Genomic DNA, 22,417 nt, shown 5'->3' with positions numbered 1-22,417 from the left:
TAAGCAATTTTCTAAGCAATTCTTACAAAAGAACATATATCTAAATCATTATGAATAGCGAGTTATTCATCATTTCATTCAAGAGAAAGTACTTACATCAAATCACATGATGGGTCTTATCTTGAAATCAACGGTCAGATGGCTTGATCTATGAAATGGAGGTCATTCCCAATGGTTAGATCCATGTCAGGTAATAGATGTAAGGTTAGGATAATTAGGTATTGAAATGTTCGGGGTGTTACAACTTGTCCTAGACATTTTACAAGGTCAGGCATTTGGTTCTTAAGTTGATCCTGACCTACCCAAGTGGACACTATACATTGATGGCTCATGTAACGCCTCGGTTTTCAGAACTCGAGTACACACCTCGCATTCCAAAAAAATCTAGGAGTTAACTACTAATAATGGTAATCAATACGTAAATCAAAGTGCAAGTAGTGAGAAACGACCATAGCATAGATATAAGTAAAGTGTGAATAATATCCCGACCCACTCAGCTAAGGGCCAATATACAAAAATCCTTAATTATAGAAATGATAATCCCAAACATTTAATATAACTAAAAACTATTGATTTAAGCCGTAATATGCTGCCACTTCCTGATACGACTCTTCATCGCAGGGCTCCTCCTCGACTGCGGCCTTCTCCTGATCCATCGTGGGTCCATCTACCCCTTCATCCTCTGTACGGTTGAACATTGATGAATGAGTGGCCAACTCAGTGTGATCTCTCCTCAAGATTACACACCGCCGTCATAGACATGAAATAGCATAAAACATACAGGTAGTCCAAAACATAAAGAATGTAGTCTTATTATGTGCATGGATGTATAAATGCAATCATTGCCCCGGGGATGCTCATCCATGTGGTCAGTGAGTTCGTCACCCATGTAATCATTATCCCGGGAAAGACATCCAGACGGACATATACGTACATCACGTATGATAGTAATAAATGTTGGTCTATGCCATGTATGCATGATTAGCCAATCCGTTATTAGTGCAATTACAATCAGCCAATTTAAATAAGTTCACGATCACTATGGGGAGCTTGTGGCCCAGGGTAGTCCGACGGCTCGGCATAGTGTCCCATGACCACCATCCCCGGCCCATAAGACTACCGCCTTAGGGTGTGTGTAGTACCCACCAACATGTGGTCAATCAATTCAATGTGAAGGGGCCACCACCAATGCTGACTGGGAATGAAACGTCGAAATTACTAAGTACGGCGATTAAAACATCATGGCATGAATGGTTCAAAGACGAGTAAGCAGCGATATTTAAAAGGTTGCAAAGTCCACTCCAAGTCAGTTAGGTGAGACCATACATGGATGGTAAACCCCATAGTCAAATGCCAACAACCAAAACCTCCATGTCAGGGGCCTACTCGTATTGCAACCAGTCTAGTTACACCCTAAGCACGGACTCTCCTTTGTTAGAGTTTCCCATGGAGAGGTTTTAATAATGTGTATATCATGACAGCAGCATGGATCCTTACTATGAGTAAGAAATAGAGAAAAACGCATATATTCCTTGAGATTACAATTACATACTAAATGAGCTAACACATTGCGCTTGTAATGAGTAACTAATTTAATCATTTAGATAATCTAATACACATGTTAAAGCAATCTAAGCAATCATAAAACATGGGAGTCATCAGTCTAAATAAGCATATTAATTAAATACAGTCTATTCCCGCATAATTTATCGTAAGTCTAACTAGCCAGTAAATCACTATAACAACTACTTCTAGTCTAGTTAGGAGTGGAAAGCCCAAGGGGAAGAGAATCATCACCAGAGTTGTTGAGGTCTTGCCCTTGATTTGAATTCCCAGGTGAAGCTTGTGGCTCCAATCTTCGCAAATAGTTCCCTAGAGAAATAAGTTTGCATTAGACAAGAGTTCCACAGTTAGGTTTCTTGGGCTTGCTTTAAAGTGACTAGGCCCATCAAACTGTTGCTATAATAGGCGGCCCAGTCATTGGGTCCAATCAAGGCCTAATTGGGACCGGCCCACAACACCCTATGGTGAGGCCTACTAGAATAGGGTGCGGCCCATCTAGTGATACCGTGTGGCCCACCTGTTCATACAGGGTGCGGCCCACCTAGTGATACCATGTGGCCCACCTATTCATACAGGGTGCGACCCACGTGGTGATACCATGTGGCCCACCTGTTCATACAGGGTGCGGCCCATAGGTTAGCATGTGGAGTGGCCCACTGAGATCCAATCTCATGTGCGGCCCACCAGAGTGTGGGACGCGCCCACCTGAAATTTTCTTAAGTCCACTGGGGCTTGTAGTGAGGCCCAAGTGGATGGTGATTTCATCACCCAATGTGGTCCAGTTGGAGCTGGCTTTCACCACATCCTTTAGGCCCGATCATAGCTGGGTCTAAGGCCTATTGATGGTGTAGCCCATCAACAAGGAGCAGGGTCTGAACTAGGTTGATTCCAGCCCGCTTCTGGGTTTGGTTTCGGCCCAGATTCAAGGCTGATTTTTGGCCCAGAAATCAACCTACTGCAAGATTGATTTCAAACCCGATCTCAACTCCCGGATGTCAATGTGAGGCCCGTCTGATGCCAGCGTGCAGTCCAACATCTGTAGCCCCATTTACTGTCCGGATTGCTGGCTTTTTTTAGGCCCATTTCGGAGTCCTACGAAGGGCCTTTCTCAGTCCAGACATGGCTGATATCAGCCCTTGATGACCGGCCCAAACAGGGATCGTTGTAGCCCAACGCACGTTTCAGATTTTAGGCCTGTTTCAAAGCTCAACTGAGAGCTTAAACCAGGTCCATATGGACTTTGTTTCCCAGCCAGAACACAGCTGGTTCATGGCCATTGACTGTCTGTCTTGTCTTGGGTCCTAAAACACAGCCGGAAAGGTGGGTTTCTAGCCCGTTGCGCAGCCATGGTGAAGGCTGGAACAGGGTTCCAATTTTTAGTTCAAACCATGGCCCGCTTGCTGGCCATCTCAGCTTATTACAGAGCTCGATTAAGAGCTAGCTTTAGGCCTCAGTCCAGGCCCAGAATTCGGCCATCATTTGGCCTGATCCCGGTCCAACACAAAGCCGCATCTGGGTCTGTTTTCAGCTCACATGTTGTTCTTGTTCGGCTTGATTTTGGGCCCCATACACAGACATTCCTTGGCCTGTCTGAGCTTTGATACCTAGCACTAAACAGGGCTCGTTTCTGCCACAGTTCCGGCCTAGAACTTAGCCATTACTTGGCCCGGTTCCAGCTCAAAACAGAGCTTGTTTCCTGGCCTTATCTTGGTTCGAAATGAGGCCATGGATTGGTATGATTTTGACCCGAACCACAACCATTGTTTGGCCTAATCAGAGCCTACCCTTCCCATAGACTTTAGCTGGTCGTTCGGCCCAAAACATAGCCATGGCGTAGGCTGTCTTGGGTTCCTAACTCAGCTCGGATGAAGGCTAGCTAAGGTCCAAGACACAACCATTGTGGAGGCTGAACCGGACCTCGCCTTGCTGGTTACGATTCTAATAGCTACGTGTAACTGAAAGGTGGTTACCTGGTATCTTCTCTGGAAGAAGGCACAGACCTCTCCTTCTATCCCTCAACCGAGTTGACCCACAGACAAGCCGAGTCAACTCACGGGCTCAGCTCACACCTCTCCTTTTCTTCACCCTCGCTCTCTCTCTCTCTCTCTCTCTCTCTCTCTCTCTCTCTCCTAGAAGTGGTCCAGCTTGTAACGACTGAGATCTGAGATCAGCCTTTCATGGGGCCCATCCACTCGTTTGGATGGGAAGCCGACCCCAAGGCCTACCAGAGAAGCACTTTTTTCTGGTTTGGTGGGGCTCATCTCATGGTGGGGTTCGGTCTGATCAACAGAGAAGATGAGAGGGCCAATAATGGCAACTTTCAATCTAGGATGTATGCCTGAGATCTGATCCGTTTAGACGGACTAGATGAGGTCTTTGATGAGTGTGGGGCCCACTTCTCGGGCTCCAAACGTCAGTTTGGGAAGATCGCATGAGATCTTCAGGTTCTCACCACTCTTACTCGTGAGATGGGGTATTTCTCCCCAAAATATCTCTTGGCTTAACAGGGGATGGTTGGGATCCTTCCACGTGGCTAGGGGATGGCTGAGATCGTACCAGCTCCTGCTCTCCTAGAGAGGAATGTCTCCTCTTTGCTTTCCCATATATAGACCTTGTTTGGCCATTTCAGGAAAAGAGAGAGCATCTCTCTCTCAGGCGATGGACGGCTGGGATGGCCAGATCGGGACGATCACGAGCCACCCATGTGGTCCCGGATGGGTCCCATCTTGTAGATATCCGCCACGTGCAAAGCATTGGACGGTTGCAACCTATCTCCTTTGTCCATTTACAAGGGCTCAAAAGCCTATATGGTTTTGTTAAGTCGGGTCCCACGAGATTAATGAATAGTTTAGATAGCTTGGAAAGTGCCCAGGGTGGGCCACTTTAGAGCCCAAAGACTATCAGATTCGAATGGCCTGTTGGCGGGAAGGAATTTTTGTGTTTTGGCACGGTCAAAGTTGGTTTGACCAACAAGAGACGTTCAGTGCAGCTCGTGCACTAGCACTAGGGTGTACATGCACTTCAGTTGGGGCCCACTATGATGTTTGTAACCAAATCTATACCGTCTAATTGTCTTAGGGACCATATGTAGGGGTCCAAGCCCAGTTTTGGGCCGATGGTGAGACCCATGTAGGCCATATTATTCATCTACTTCCTCTGTTTGTCCAACCTACCTTGATCCCAAGGTTGGATTGATTTGAAGTTGGGTTTCAACGGTCAAAATGGGGCCTAGATCATGATGAGGGCTTGATTTGCCACTAACTAACTCTCAAGAGTTGGTTGTAGGAGCGTTGTTCATAATATGATTCAATTAAATGACAACGGAATTCTATAAGTTGGGATTTTTAGTTAGTCTCACCTTCTTGGCTGTCATGGAGTCCATCTCAGATCCTAGGGCCTCTTGGTGGATGGCTTTGATGCTGGCTGGAGTTCACACCCTACATGCATCGTGTTCGACTGACTAATTAGCCCATTCTATTTTCTATTAACGTGATTTTAAGAAGGTAACAACCGTATACCAGAGGTACGGGGTGTTACAGCTCATCCAACTCTAAGGCAAGTGGGGCCGGGATAGTCCTGGAAACTCCAGATCGTACATGCATGCAATATGCCTTAAGATTCCAATTTCAAGCCTCCAACAACATAATAGAGTATGAAACTTTGCTCGTCAGGCTTAAGCTGGCATTCACTATGGGAGCTCAACACCTCGAAGTCTTCGACGACTCTCAGCTGGTCATCAATCAAATAGTAGAAGCATACTAGGCTAAGGAGCACATGAAAGCCTATCTACGTAAAGCCAAAGAATTGATCAAAAAATTTTAAAAATGCAGTGTCGCTCTGATTCCTCAAGTGAAAAATTCTAAAGCAGACATGCTAGCAAAGCTAGCCACTGTAGACGAAGATGACATTCCAAGATCCGTCTCAATCGAGTTCAGTTCCTTACTAAACCGAGCATTAACGAAACTGACCTTGCCACAGTTCTTCCAGTAAGCTTGGAACCTACTTGAATGGATCCACTCGTCAAGTACCTCAAAGAGGATAAGTTACCTGAGGACCGAATAAAAGCACGTAGACTGCGAACTAGGTCGGCTCGCTACACCATGGTCAATGATATCCTCTACAAAAAAGGGTTTTATCTCCCCTACCTCAGATGTCTCCGACCAGATGAAGCCAAGTACGTCCTAAGGGAAACCCACGAGGGTATTTATGGAAACCACTCTGGAGGCCGAGCCTTAGCTCACAAGGTTATTCGACAGGGATATTATTGGCCGACCATCCAGGCCGATACTCGGCAACTTGCTCAGAAGTGTGACAAGTGTCAGTGCTTCGTGAATGTACTTCAACAGCCTCCCAAAGGACTCACCCTTATAACCAGACCATAGCCATTTTCCCAGTTGGGGATCGACATCTTTGGTCCTCTCCCAACTGGCAAAGGTCAGACCAAGTTTGTTGTGGTGACAATCGAATACTTTACGAAGTGACTGAAGTCGAACCTCTGGCAAAAAGAACTGAACAAAAGATCATAGATTTTGTCTAGAAGAACGTTATATACAGATTTAAAATTCCTCGCACATTCGTCTCTGATAACACAAAACAGTTCAACAACAAGCAATTCCAGGGAATGTGCAAGAACATCAGAATCTGTAATGTCTACTCTTCGCTGTGACACCCTCAGGCCAATAGATAAGTCAAAGAAGTCAACAAAATCATCAAGCATCATCTCCAAACCAAGCTCGAAAAAGCAAAGGCAGCGTGGGCCGAGGAACTCCCTAATGTCCTTTAGGCATACCAAACTACTACTCAAATGACCACTAGGGAAACACCATTTTCTTTAGCTTATGGGGCAGAGGCAGTCACTCCAGTAGAGATTGGGCTACCGACAGATCGGACAGAGTCATTCAACGAAAAAATAAACTCCGAGCTAATGGCACTAACCCTCAACCTTCTCGAGGAAAGAAAGGAACAAGCTCGGATCCGGACCGCCATCTACCAACAGCAAGTGTTGCGTTTCTATAATTCCAGGGTGAATATTAGGAGGTTCCGAGCTATTGACTTAGTCCTTCGAAGGACCTTCCAAAATACTAAGGAGCCAGGGTCGGGAACTTTGGGCCCAAATTGGGAAGGACCCTACATGGTAACAAGTACAAGCCGACTTGGATCATACCGCCTAGAAGATATGGACAGTCAGCTCCTACCTCATCCCTGGAATGACAAACACCTTAAGATTTATCATCCTTAATAGATTAATGCGAAGTGTACTACATTTGGGTCAGATCCAAGGTGGAACTAATAAAGATTTTTGCAGTCCGAGTTTTATTGCTTCCAACCTATCTACAGGATCCGACCTACGTCCAACTTACGATCGACCTATCTATAGGATCTAAGCTATAGCCGATCTATCTACATGATTCGGCCCAAATCCAATTTATCTACCAGATCCGACTCGTCTATTGAATGAGATATACTTAACTTAGAAAAATCTACGAATGAACACATCACCTCAAAAAAGGGACAACTTCCATTGATAAAGCCCCCAGGGGCATAATTACATCGATCTACATTTTTAAAAAATGAAATACAAAAAAGGGGTTATAAAAAGAGGGCTGATCATCAGGCTTCCGGGGGGGAGGGGCTGTTTGGAAGGTACGTCATCACCAGATGCGTCGGAGCTGAAATCAGCGGCTTCGAAACCAAAGAGCTCTAGCTCTGGAAAGGCCTCCTTGATCTCCTCGATGCACTTCAAGAAACCTAGCTAGTATAAAGAAATTTGTCTTCCCTATACGCTTGGGATGACTTATATTTCTTAACGGCATCCTCCCAAGCGTCGGCCATAACTGCTCGGGTTTCTAGCTTTAATCTTTTTGAGCTTCGCATCAATCCCACTGAGCTTTGCCCCAGCGTCCTCATGCTTTGTCTTTAGATTGGCCTCCCGCCGAGCCGACTCATCAGAAGCCCCTGCAGCAGACTTCTTCATGGCCTCCAGTTCAGCTTCTAAAGCAGAAGCCAAAGTTTCTGCAGCAACAGCCGCAACTTGGGACTATGCAGCCTCGAATTCCTTCTACTCAAGCTTCTCGCACATTTGCCCTTACAGCTGAGTAATGTCGCAATGCACCTTTAGCATACAAGGGGCAAGCTGCCAAAAAAGAAAAAGGAAGAAGGGAATGAGCAAATTCGAATAAAAAGAAAATGAACTACTCAAGGATGCACACTTACCCCAAGAAGGCTCTTTGCTTTAAATGCGAGGTTTGCATTTGCGGAAGAGTCCAACATATGGAGGAACTCCTTCTTAAGCACGTTCCTATCAGCCCAAGGCAAGAGCTCCTATATGGCTCCATGGAGGCTCTAACGTGCCTCCTCCTCCTCCCGAACCTCTAAAGGACCAGCAGAAGGTCGACCAGTCTCTTTAGTCTCCATAGGCCAAGCCTCCACAAAAGGCTAGGCAGCTCCCTAGGCCTCCACAGGGGAAGCCTCCTCATGAACGGTCGTCTCGACTGTCACCTTAGCAATCGGATGGGCAAGCTCTCTTACCTGATCTTTATCTTCGACCTCCACCACGATGGGCGATGAAGGTCCGTCCTTCCCCTTGCTTTTGGAGGAGGCTTTCGTCTTCATCTTCTTCTTCTTCAGCACCGTGACTTCATCAAGGGGCGACGCCTTGTGCTTAGAGATGGGCCTCAGTGGAGGACGACTTCAGGCATCTCTACATCAACAATAGGAGGAAACTTGATTACAAAATTTCATAAAAAATTTCTAAGTCCTAAAGGTCGGCCAAGGTTCTTACCGAAGCTCTTACTAGTGAGGGTGAGATCTAAGCCCGACTTGAGTAGCAGTTCAAGCTGAAGAAGTACTCTTCAAGATCGTTCCTCCTTCCTTAGCAATCTTACTCCCTTGATCTGAGCAAGAGCTCCAACGTCCCGCAAGGAATGTTACTTAGGAATAGCTGCGACAGGAGAAAAGACACGTTCAGATAAGTCAGTTACAGAAGAACTAAAGCATGCTCAGATCAACCAATTAAGGATGATCTAAGTCCAAAGAATACCAACCTAGTTCAGAAAAAATTATGGGGACCAATTGTTGATGGAAGGTCAGGTCGGCAACTTCCCAACATCCAGAGGCCCAAAACCACTTGTCCCTCCGGTTCTTATTGGATGATGGGGGGGTCAGTGATGAGGCTTCCTCCAGTCCCCCCCACAGGTAGAGAGATAATACCAGCCAGGGTGGAATTTTTTTGGCTTCAACTAGTATAAATGGAGGAACTCCTCGACGATAAGCTCGAGTTGTTCTAGCTCAAACCATATGATTACACAGCCGATCAACGCCCTCCACCCATTAAGGATCATCTTCCCCATAGCTAAGTTCAAGCGAGCAAGTACCCTCCTCACTAGACCTTGCAGAGGAAGCCTAAGGCCGCACTGAAGGGTAACCTAAAAAACGGCAACTGCTCCCTCTGTAGGATGATCAGGAAGCTCATCTGGCGAGGGAACCCAGAGGATCACAGACTCAGGGATATAATACCCCAGTCTAAGCCGAGATAAGTCTGCCTTAGTAAGGGTCGAGGCCACAGGACCTCTCGAACCCTCCTCGCCAGAGGACTCTTTTGGATCATCCTCTTCACCAAACAAACTCTTTTCCACCCTAACCAACCTCTCTCCATCGTTCTCGACGATGGCGACGCCCGAAAACCAGTGTCGGCCATCATCACCAATGACGACGGTGGATTCGACATGGGATGAAGGCTACTCACTCCACTGTCACTGTCGAAAATCCTCTCCTATGAGCTCAAAGATTCAGACATAGTGGCTTTTATAGATGTTGAGAGTCATTAACAAATGAAGAAAAAATAAAGGAGGGGGGGAGTGAAGAATGGAGCTCACCGGAGAAGAAATAACGCCCAGCCGTTGGTAAGAAACAATCACTGGAAATCGCTGTTGCAAGTTGAGGAAGACGATTGGAGAGGGAAAATGTAAACAGACCCCTTGAAATGTATTAGGGCTCGTCCTTATATAGGAGAGCCACATGGCAACATTTGAGTGTGTCCATCAATGCAGGCTCCGTAGGATGTTCCCTCGACTACCCCGTCTCGACACGTGGCACGACCCTATGTGTCAGTCGACCCTAATATCAAGGATTAGCCACGCATCATTCTCTAGTTGGTCTGACATCAAAACAGCGGCCTGGCAAACCATGTAACCTCAAGCCACGAAACGCCACCTCGACTACACCGTACATGATTACTGACACGCCTCAACTCCTGTGCTGGCCGCTATACCTAACATTTATGATATCATAACCCGACCTAAGCTAAATTTAACTTATTTTGTGAGCCTCTGAAGATCAACTCGAAAGTAAGGAGGGCTTATTGTTCTAGGAAAAATAATACAACCTATGAAAATGAACCAACTCTATAACCAACACGAACCCAATAGGGTTAAACCACTTAAGAGGCATCTACTGGGCCGACCAAAAGTTAGGTCGATACAACTGTAAGTCCACTTAAATGGCCGACCTATTGAAAAAAATCGGCATAACTACATGTCGGTCATAGGTCGGTTATAGATCGACCCGACCATAGGTTAGATATAGCTCGGCCATAGGTCTGGGTAACCTCTGACAAGGTGAATGCTGAACTGTCGAAGAGCCTCAACATCATCTACTTCCACTTTATCCAGTGCATCCCCCACTCGACCTTGTCCCGGACAAATAGTCCGAGAATCTATCCAACGTCCCAAAGATCTCTCCCAAGATCTTCGAAAGATAAAATCAGATCCCGGGGATCCCGGACAATTGTAATCCCAGGAAGATTCCCTAGAGATCTGAATACCCGTGTGGAAAGATCTCTGGAACAGCAGGAGTACTAAATGGGGAAGACTTCCAACGGTGTTATCTTCCCTACTAAATAGAGAAGATTTCCCATTCATGCGATCTTCCCTCTCGACTATATAAGGGGATCCATGATGGTAAAATGTACATTCATAACACTCTATCTAAATATACGACTGATGACTCTTTTCCTGAAATATCACCTCCTATAAAGACCCAATTTCCTGACTTAGGCATTGGAGGGTCCCCTTTGCTAGCTAAGGTTTCATTTGTGTCTTACTTTCTTGTGTGCAGGTTTCGGAGGATTAACTAAGAAGTGTCTACAGGAAAATTGTATCAACAGAACTTACACTGCGAACAACCCATATTTAATGGTGTGACACAGCTCTAGGTAACCTAAGTCGTTGTTATGGTATGTCTCACCATGCAATGGACTGTACTTGCCTTAGTATCCTCGGTATCAGATGATTTTGTCCCTTGATCAAGATGGCCTAAATGGAACCGGTGGGCCCACATTCAATTGGAGTACATCGGATGGTTAAGATATCTCATAGGGACGATTTTGATGGGTAACTCCCATCCACCAAGGCCCACCGTTATCAGCCGCAGTTACATGTAGGGTGGTACACGAGTCAAGCTAGCTCGAAAATCTCGCTCGACTCAGCTCGGATTGACTCGGCTTGAAAGGCTGACTCAAGGCGAGTCAAGCTTGTTTACTAAAGCTCGAGTTGAGTTCAAGCCAAGTTCAACTATGGTGTATTTCAACTCGACTCGACTCGAACTCGACTCGAAGCTCGAGCTCGACTCGGCTCGAGTAATATATTTTAATAATATATATTATATTAATATTAAATATATATAATATATATTTAAGTTTTTTAAAAAAAGTTAAAACTTAAAAGTTTTTACTAAAAAACCCTACCCGACCCTACCCATCCCCATTCCCTCTTTTTCTTTCCCTTACCCTACCAAGGTAAACTCGACTCGACTCGAGATAAACTTGACTTGACTCGAACCACTAGCTCGACTCGAACTCAACTCGAAAGCTTTGACAAACTAGCCAAGCTTCAATGTTGAGCTCGAGGGCGAGCTCGAGCTTGAGCTCGAACTCCAGTATAGCATGGATGAGTCAAGCCGAGCTTGGCCCAACTCGACTCGACTCAGCTCAATGTACAACCCTAGTTACATGTACAACCTGTTAGGAAGGGAAACGGATTGGATACTCCCCCTGCCACCAGCCCGGTGGCTAGTTGTCGGTGCTATGTGGGCCCCACCATGATGTATGTGTTTCATCCATCTCGTTCATCCATTTTTACATATCATTTTAGGGCTTGATCCCAAAAATTAGAAGGATAAAAATCTCAAGTGGACCACACCACAGGAAAACAATAGTGATTGGATATCCACCATTAAAATCCTCTTAAGGCCCACTGTACTGTTTATTTGACATCCAATCTGTTGATTAGGTCATACAGACCCAGATGAAGGGAAAAAACAATGATCAGCTTGATCCAAAACTTTTATGGCCTCGAAAAAGTTTTTAATGGTCGACATTCATTCAACACTATTTCCCATAATGTGGTCCACTTGAGATTGGGATATACCTCATTTTTGGTCTCATACCCTAAAATGATCTAGAAAAATAGATGGATGGCATGGATGAAACACATACGCCATGGTGGGGCCACATAACACCAACCATCAGCCATTGGCTGGTGGCAGGGTAGTAGCCAATCCGTTTTCGTTAAGAAGAGGATTGCACTTGTCCCTGCTTCGATGGACTTGTTCCAAGCAGGGACTTTGTGGGGCCATCACAATGTATGTGTTTTATCTATGCTGTCCATCTATTTTTCTAGATGATTTTTCATACCCTAAAATGATCAAGAAAAATAGATGGACGGCATGGATGAAACACATACATCATGGTGGGGCCACATAACACTGACCATTAGCCATTGGCTAGTGGCAGGGTAGTAGCTAATCCGTTTCCGTTAAGAAGAGGATTGCCACATGTCCCTACTTCGATGGACTTGTTCCAAGCAGGGACTCTGTGGGGTCATAACGATGTATGTGTTCTATCCACGCTGTCCATCTATTTTTCCAGATCATTTTAATATATAAGTCCCTAAATGAGGCAGGTCTAAAGCTCAAATAGACCACACCACAGTAATGGTGATAATGATGCCCAACGTTAAAGCCTTTCGAGGGTTTACCGTGATGTGGTGGTCATTTAATCCCTACTGTGTGGTAAACTTGAGCATTTATGTAACTTATTTTTGGGCTCATAGCCTTAAATAATCTGAAAAAAATGAATGAACGGCGTGGATAAAGCCCAGAATGACGCAATGCGCTTCTAGATTGTTAGGCTAAAAGAAAGAAAAATATGTCCCCGGCGTTGTATTCTTCCACTTCATTGCGCGGCAATGACGTATGCTTTGGATGCGGATTGCATCCTACCCCTGCCCAGACGGTAATCCGTCTGGGCAGGGTTCTATGGGGCCCACCATGATGTAAGTGTTTTATCCATGATGTTCATCACTTTTATAATATCATTTTAAGGTACAAACCTAAAAATGAAGCAGGTCCACGGCTCCAGTGTTCCACACCAAAGGAAGCTGCATTGATAATGACACCCACCGTTGAAACCTTTCTAAGGGCCACCTTTATGTGTTTTTACCATAAAACCTATTCATAAGGTCATGTAGACTTTGATGAAGTAAAAACACAAATTTAGCTTAATCAGAAACTCCTCCGGCTCCCAAGAAGTTTTTAATGGTGAACGTTCAATCCCTACTTTGTGGTCCACTTAAGCCCTAGACCTACCTAATTTTTTAGTTCATACTTTAAAATTATCTGAAACAAACGATGAACGGCGTGGATAAAACACTTACATCACAGTGGACCCCACAGAGCCCTGCCCAAATGGATTACTGTCCGGGCGAGGGTAGGACGCAATCCGCGTCCATGATATACATGCACGAAGAATTATATGATACACGTGGTCTGCATCTTTGTTCAGTATACACGCGTCTTTCGACTGTTGCAAGTGTGAGTGGAGCCTATTGTTCATTATTCCAAATCAACGGTCGACCGTGCCCCCACAATGAATGGACGTATTGTGCCTCAAAATATCCTCAATGAACAATCTTAATAATTAGAATTCAGGCATATTACAAATGGAGACTAAGAAGAGCAGCAAAACAACAAACAGATAATGTTCACCTAAAAATAATCTTAATTGTTTGTGCCAAAATCTTGCAAAAATTAAATCAATGGTACAGATTGTGACATGTAGCATATTTATATATTTAAAGTGTGCATTAAATATAAAGAGAGCAAACCATATCTTCTAGTAACCTCGGCATAAAAGCAATCTCCGGATAAGGGTCATCCTATAAAAATCGGACCACATGTGGTATATTTGATATTTCTAAAGTGTGCACCAAATATTAGGAGAGAAGATCCATCTTCAGGTAACCTCGGCATTAAAATAATCTCCAGATAATAGTGAATAACCATAAAAGCCACATTAACAACGAAGTACTTTCGATGAAAATATACCATGATAAAAAAAGGTGTAACCGCTCTTTCCCAGCTAGTTACATGTGAAGGTGCTACATGGACGATCGGTTATTATCTCTCTCCTTAAGAAAGTTATGAAAATAAAAGCTATATATGAACAAGGGTTCCATTGATCAGCTCTGAATTCTAATCCAAAATCCTACAAGGAAGCAGAACCAATCCAGTACGATGTTGTTTATTTTAGTCTAGGATTAGCCTCTCCACCACTCATCAGCCGTGGACCCTTAGCTTAGGAGTAGCATCAATCTGTCCCTTCAACCATATGTCGGACCGACTCATGGTTGTAGCAAGTAATTGTAATTCCCTTTCATCTGTGCTTGCACACCAGATCTGGAGGAAGATCTTAGTATTGGAATTTGTCCACCCACGCTCATATGTTGGGTGATTGTAGTTGTAACTTTTGGAATTACCATTACCTCAGTACTCATCAGCATGCTGATTTAGGAAGCACCCTGCTACTCTTAGCTAGACTGGTGATCCCACTTTATTGGTAATTCACATACATTTCTGAATCCACATCTCAATTTCTTTCCATTCGATCATATAATTGGTGCACATTTGTAAAGTCCTTGATTATCAAGGCAAAAAGAGCTCGTTGGAGGAAGAGCCCTAACCTCCACAAGTCACTTAATTAATAGTGCATTGTTGGCTAAATAGACGACTGACCCATTGGTCGTTCGACCAAGCACCACTCTATCTCGATGCTAGGGGTCAACAGTGATCATGGTTTAAATTGGGCCTAATCAATTTTGACATGCCCGCAAAGTAGCACACATATCTCATGTGACTGAAAATCACACCAACACTAGTATTGAATCTCCAGATATGATTTTTTTTTAGTGAAGGGTCCATCAACAATGGGACCTAACAGATCATTGGTTTGGATTATTATAAGATTGGTTCTGCTCGTCAAAACATAAAATCGGTTTTTATTGCCAAAATCTAAGGGGCCATCGTATGATCATATAATTTCTCCACGGAACACCGATGTATATTGGTCAAATTAAATCACTGAGATTTATTCACTGAGACAAACACGGCCGACTAATAGGGGGTCACTACTGCAACCCACCCACATTAAATCTTAATACTTTGTTCAGCAAGGTAGATTGGCCGAAAACAAAGATAGATCTCAACATCTTCATCAACGATGTCACAACTCTAATGCAGGGTCTACCGAAAGAGTCATTTGCCCACCTCAATTGAGGAGTGGCCAAGCAAGCCGATAATTATTCTGATAGAAGAGTCCATAAGGGGGCCGAATTCGATCGTCCCATAACGGCCACCCATTGAATACTTTGTCAAAGAAGTTCCTTAATGGATTACGGGACAAACATATAGAGAAGCCAAAACCATGGCTACCATTTGCATGTTCGATCAGTATCTTGAGGGCGTAAGAGAGCATAGAGGATGCCATATCAACATAGCGGAATGTTTGCATGAAGAAGATAAAAATAGCAGAAGATGGCATGACATTCCATGAATTGGAGCATCCACCTGTAAAAATGGACAATACAAAGGCCAATGTTCAAGATCCTCTTACTGAAGTAAATCTGGGTACAAATAAAGAACCACAGCCTACTTATATTAGTCCAACACTCGACCCTCAAGAACAAATGGAGATGATTATGCTTCTCAAGGAGTATTCGAACTATTTTAATTGAGATTATTATGAAATGCCTAGATTGGACAGAAATCTCGTAGAACATTGTCTCTCGATCAAAGAGGGTTTCAAGCTGTTCAAGCAACAGTAAGAAGGATGACCCTGAAAGTCACCCTCGAGGTTAAGGAAGAAATCAAATGGCTATTAAAGGACATATTTATTCGGTCAATCCGGTATTCCAACTGGATTTCTAACAGAGTTCCAGTCATTAAGAAGAACGGAAAGCTCGGAGTCAATATAGATTTTTAAAATGTCAATATAGCAACTTTAAAGGATGAATATCTAATTCTAACTACAAATCAACTTGTTGATTGGGTCGCTAGACACAGGATTCTATCATTCACGGACAACCACTATGATACGATATACCTACATCACCGAGGAAGACATGCATAAAATGGCCTTCAAATTCTTAATTAGGAGAGACTAGAATCTACTGTTGTGTCATAATGCCTTTTAGTTTGAAGAATGCCAGAGCTACACATACCAAAGCGCCATGAATATCATCTTCCATGACATGATCGACAAATTTATAGAAGTATACATCGATGCTGTAATGGTGAAATCAGTCAATTTTTTAGGAGATCACTTCGCATATCTAAGACATTCATTCAAACATATGAGGAAACATAAATTGAAAATAAACATCCTCAAATGTGCATTTAGATTCTCTATAGAGAATTTCATGGGGTTCATGTTCCATAAACAAGGCATAAAGTCAATCAAAATAAGGTACATGCTATCTTGAAAGCCCAACCACCTAAGAACAAGGAGTTACAGATGTTCATTGGCCATTAATCTCTTACACCGATTTATTTCAAATTAAGTTAGTAAAATCAACGCTTTTCCCTGCTAAGCAAAGTAAAGGTTGGAGAAGAGTTCGTACAGTGGGAGGAGCATCAAGATACCTTTGATCGAATTAAAGAATACTTAACGAAGGCACCAATGTTGATTCCTCCTAGGAAAATCCAACGGTTTCACCTTTATATTGTGGCAACTGAAGAATCTATTGAAACGTTGTTAGTACAAGAGAATGACGACTGAAAAGAGTAAGCGATATACTAATTATCTTAAACTCTACATGAGACTAAATGTCATTATTTGGATATTGAAAATTTATGCTTGTCATTGTATTTTTCCACCACCAAACTCTAGCATTATCTGTCGACCAAGATGGTCCATGCCATATCAATGACCGATATCATCAAATACATGCTTACACGCCCAATTTTAAGAGTGAGAATATGGAAGTGGGTTGTAGCGCCCCGAAATTCAAGGAATGAGTAGCAACTCGGCTTCTGGATTCCCGAGTGCCACATGTGCAATAATGAGTCACAAATGCATACAGTTAACAAGTATTAGCATACAGTTAACAAGTATTAGCAAGCAATGAAGAATTAAGCTAAGCATGTTTAATATTAATTATGTAAATGAGTTCCAAGTGCCACTAAACCAAATAAAATTCTATCATAAATCCATAACCATCATAAACAACCCAATAAATCCAAGTATCATTGTCTAGGGATCCAATCCCATATACATATCACACCCCAAAATGATTTGGGCTCTGGCCTAGTCCCACCGTCATCTACCTCGCTAATAAGGTCCGCCAAACTCCTGGTAGTACGCTCGCTCCTCATCGTCGTTGGCACCGGCATCGTCCAACACGTGCTGCTCCAAGGTACCTGCATCTATATCGGATTCTGGGTGATGTTTTAAAAAACCGTCTCAAAGTGGGAGTGAGTGATCAACTCGGTGGTACCATTAACAATAGGCCACACAAACTATCATTCATAGAATACGTTTAATAAACAGTAAGCAGCATAGAAACCTAGATACTATTATTAATGTAAATGCATGATTATGATATGATGCATGCTCTTCACCACCAACACTCCCTCAATTTGTGACCTCGACTGCATAATCACACAATAATAATGCAATGTCGTGAAATATGTTAGCCTAGTTGGTTAATTAAGTCCATTCATCCAACAAGTTGGGAAAATCGGAATACCCTTAGTACAATTATTGCCCTAACCCGATCGCATGGCTCAGGAGCCATGGTCATGCGACTCTCGCAACCCTTAGCCCCATATGGGGTCGTCAAACCCGAAAAGAAGTATAATCACTGACGTAAACAATTGGGACTTAAATGTCTTACTCGCGGTCACTATGGGAAGGTCGTCACCCCAGCACAGGTCGACAGCACGGGCACAGTGTCTCATACCACCGTCCCCGGCTCATGAGTCTAAGTGCTTAATGGATACTACGGAGAGGCTTGTCACCCCAGCGTAGGCCGACAGCGCAGGCACAGTGTCCCATACCACCATCCTCGGCTCATGTGTTTTATAGGCCGTACATAACAATTTGAAGTGGGAGCAATGGTCTTAGGGTACTTTGGGTTCATATAGGCATGAGCAAACATGGTTAACATAGAAGGATGGTCAACTAAAAGTTAATGTGCCCCAACGGGCTGAATCGTTATTAATCGGCCTAAGAACACTGTCTCATGTAGTCCAACTACGGCCAAGAATCTAAAGTTCAACTATTTGGGCCAGATTCACTCACGGACAGGTCTAACAAGGACCGCCCAAGGAATTCCGGGTAATCGGCCGATCCAAAGGGGAATATGCACACACACAACAAACATGAAATCCTTGAATACATTTCATATATGGCAGACATGGTTTTAGTGAGACCAATGCATGGACAGCAACATACAACGTTCTACCCAAGATTACAGATTATAAGTGACATGTTCCAGCCTTTTCATCACATAGACAATCATAAATGTTAAGACACCGGAGTTTATCTCCCATAGATCGACATGAAACATACAATTCAACCTTACATGGAATTATTAGACCAGTATCTCAACATTCAATCAAATTTTAACACTTTATACCTTCACTCAAGCATAGTTAGTCATAAACCAGGAAATCAACTACTATTTTTCATTTTACAACAATCCAAGTCATCATGCTAAGCATAATTAACAGCAAACAGGGAACTCAACAATCAATTAGCAACAAATTGGGGAAATTTAGGTAAATGCAACCTTCATGAGCATGCAAATGCACAAATCACAAATTGGGACGTTAGGGCCAAACCCTTTCCCAACATTTTATTAATTTCTAGTCCATTAACCTAGATATGCAGTCCAAATGAAGATTCAGCTACATGCACTAACAATTCACCAATCACATTTATTAAATCTATGCTAGGCGCGATAACTAGCCACCTAAAGGTAATAGTCCGCACCTATTCTTGGCCGGAGGTTGCTAAGATTGTCTTATCGACGCCGGGTCCGCAAGCTCGAGGTGTCGGGGCCCTGCATTGCATAGAATGGACAAAAATTCATATACATGTTGCTAAAAATCAAGGAAATGAGGTTTAAGATCCTAATTACCTTAAATGGGTCGGGATTTCTCTCCAACCGCGGTATGTGATGAAATTTACTAGTAGAGGAGAGGTGAGGGTGCTGGGATCTTCAAAATCCAAGCACCAAGCTCATATGCACATCAAGGTGGGCCTTTTTCTCTCCCCCTCCTCCTCCTCCTCCTCCTCTCTCTCTCTCTCTCTCTCTCTCTTTCTTAGCTGTTGAGATATGGGTTTTGAGAAAGAGGGTAGCTCTTTTATATGCCCAGAATTATTTCAACTAACCCTGAGGTTTTGGGTAATTCCCCAAATAGCCAAGTGGGGCCCATATTAGGTTATTGGAGCTACTCTGATGGACCCCTGGCCCATCTGATTCATGGAACATGTGCCCCTTGGCCCGATGAAGGGTTGGGGCGAAGTTTGATCATAAATGGATGCGGGATTCTGCCGCAGTGGCCTGATTTATGATCAACGGTCACTGTTCCACAATCAATGGCCGGATTTTATAGGTAAGGGCCGGGAATTATTTCCAACCATCGGTGTGAATTTAGAAGAGATCCAACAGCTGAAATGCCTGGACTTGCTAACTCAAGTAGCAGGGCCAATTTGATTAAAATTCAGGATTTCTTTTCGTTAGGCCTAGCGATTCACAGTTTGCAAGTGTTAGCAAGACAGCATTGTTCATCCATTTCTGGGCATCCTCTGGGCCTGGCATCCGCGTGGGACCACAAGCCCAGCGAGACCATTTTTTGGTCCTTCCTAGTATAATACACGACCCATACGGGTAGTCGCCAAGTATAGTGGGGCCATCTGGCTCTACGGCCCGAGCTCGGCCTAGACACGATTTGACTTAATCACATTAGTGGGTAAATTTGACATTAATTAGTCTGTAATAGGCCCACACATGCGATCAAATTATCCGATCTTGCTTCGGCTCGTACGTGCGCCTCAGGACACTATCCCCTTTTAGGGCGAGGCGTTACATGGGTGCTCGCCTTGTTTGAGTTCAACTTCAAGTAGTCTCTCAAAAGGCCATTAAGGGACAGGCTTTGTCGATTTCTTGGCTAACCATCCTTTCCTAGTTGATTATCAAATTCTACAAAATAATCTAGGCATATATGTTGCCACTTTACCCATTGGATTTTAATATTTTATAGGTTATGACAGATCATATCTCCAAATAAGAAAAGATAAGATTATGCTTTCCAACGTGAGTTCAAATGTACAAACAATCAAGCCAAGTACAAGGCTCAGATTATCAAGCTTGAGATCCTGATAGAACTCGAAACCAGGAATATAGAAATTATCAAAGATTCCCAACTGGTGATTAGCTGTTGGCCTACCTTTACAAATGTACTCAAGTTGGGCATTGATGTTATACTACGGGATGGGTGTGCAGTTGATGGATGGTTTGTATGATGTCATTCTTAAGTATGTTCCAAAAGAGTTAAATGTCGATGAGAATGAAATAACACAGATCACAACAGGACTCAGATGATCCCTCCTCTTGTTAACATACTCCCTCAGATGCCCGCTCTAAATGAGGGACTCGATCTCTTCCTTGAGATCGAAACATTTGGTGGTCGTATGGTCGTGATCGCGATCGAAGTGGAAATACTTCTACTTGTCTCTCTTATCAGTGTCAGCCGTCATCCTGCTTGGCCACTTTAGAATCCTTTTCTCATCAACTTCCATAAGAACTTACTCGGGAGTCACATTTAGCGGGGTATAGGAGTGGAACCTGCTCTCCAATCATCAGTTAGGACGCAGGCCTCTATTCGGATCGTCATCCCTTCTCTTCTTGTTATTGATGGTGGGCGGCTCCCTTTCCTCCTTGCCCTTTCTATCCTAAGTTGAGTTACATGTGCTCCGAGTGGCTTTCCGTGAGCTGAAGAGCTCCTCCACATTAGAGTATTTCTGGGCTTGGTTAAGGAGATCGGCCAAGGTAGTCAGGGGTTCTTATTGATTGAGAAGAGGAACTTCCCCTCCTGTAGATCGAATATCATGGCAGCTAGAGCTATCTAGTCAAAGTAGTCATACACTTGTACTACCTCCTCATTAAAGTGGATAATGTAATCTTTCAATAGCTCATCCTCCCTTTGGGTAACATTGAGGAGGTGGGTCGCTGGCTTCCTTCTATCTTTCCCTCCGATGAACCGTGTGATGATGAAGGTTTTGTTGAGCTAGGCGAAGGAGCTAATTGACTTCAATTTTAGCTATTTGTACCACTTTTTTACTGCTATTGACAAGGTCAGGGAGAATGCTCAACACATTACTGGACTTGAAACACCATGTAACTCCATCCATGCTCTGAAGGATCACGGATGTTCGGCTGGGTCTCTGGTTCCAGAGTAGTGAGTAATCCGAGGCATCCATAATCTTGGCGAAAGTTAAGATCTTGTGATGTCGTCGATAAACGGTGGTTCTGTTTCCTCCAACATGGCCTCAACTAAGGTCGAAACCCGAGCACAGTATGCTTGTTGAATGTTGTCGAGTTGTCCTTGGATCTCCCTAAGCTCAACCTCCCACGAGACCTCATTCTCTGCTATCACCTCGGGAGATTTCCTGCACTTTCTTTTCTCTAACGTATGGCATAGGTCAAAGTCATCAAGCATGGTGGTTCCCGTGGTGTGTGTGAGTGCATGTCTATGTTGCCCTAGTCACTGCTTGACTATACGCGAGTCGTCAAGTGCTTGAGGGGGTCGAGACAGTTCGGTAGTCGTGCTTACTCCAGCTCCGTGGTCGGGAGGTGGATTCTACCTCTCCAGTATTTGCATTATGCAGTTTATATTGCTAGATAAGGCCTCAACTTGGTTTTCCAAGGAAATGAGCTGACCTCCCTCGTTGCGAGACCTTTATGCGGGCACCACAGGAGTATAATCAGTTTGATGTTGTGAGGGCAGATCTTGGAGATCTGCAGGCTGCTCTGCTAGTGCGGGAGCTAATACATCGATAGCAGCCAAGGCCCTCTTTCTTCCTTTTGCCATTGCTAGGTAGGTGAAGATGGCGAGGTACGTCCTTTAATGGTTTTACTATCATTCCCACATATGGCTAAAAACTGTTGATGCTGAGATCTGGTCATCCCTGCTAGACCATCGTGTACATGAAAACCAAGTGACAGTAGAGGCCTTGGTTGTAGTCACAGACCCTCCGATGCCAAAGTTAGAATAAGCACACTTTGAGTCCAGTTGAATTAGGGTAATAGTGCATACCTTATACCGTAGGTAGGGCTCTTATTTATAACATTTCTAAACATCTCCCATGTATGGTAATGAGTCTGCAGTGTAAATAAGTATCACACAAGGGATCTTCCCCTATATATATGGCGCTTATCATGGCATGATTCTCAGCAAAGATCTCGATGAGGTAATCCATTCCGTATACGAAGGGGACATCTCCTAGTGGTTGGCA

The sequence above is a fragment of the Magnolia sinica genome, chromosome 12, assembly GCF_029962835.1.
Source record: "Magnolia sinica isolate HGM2019 chromosome 12, MsV1, whole genome shotgun sequence".
NCBI lineage: Eukaryota > Viridiplantae > Streptophyta > Magnoliopsida > Magnoliales > Magnoliaceae > Magnolia > Magnolia sinica.
The sequence above is the reverse complement of the archived record's forward strand: the minus strand, read 5'-3'. Positions refer to the sequence as shown.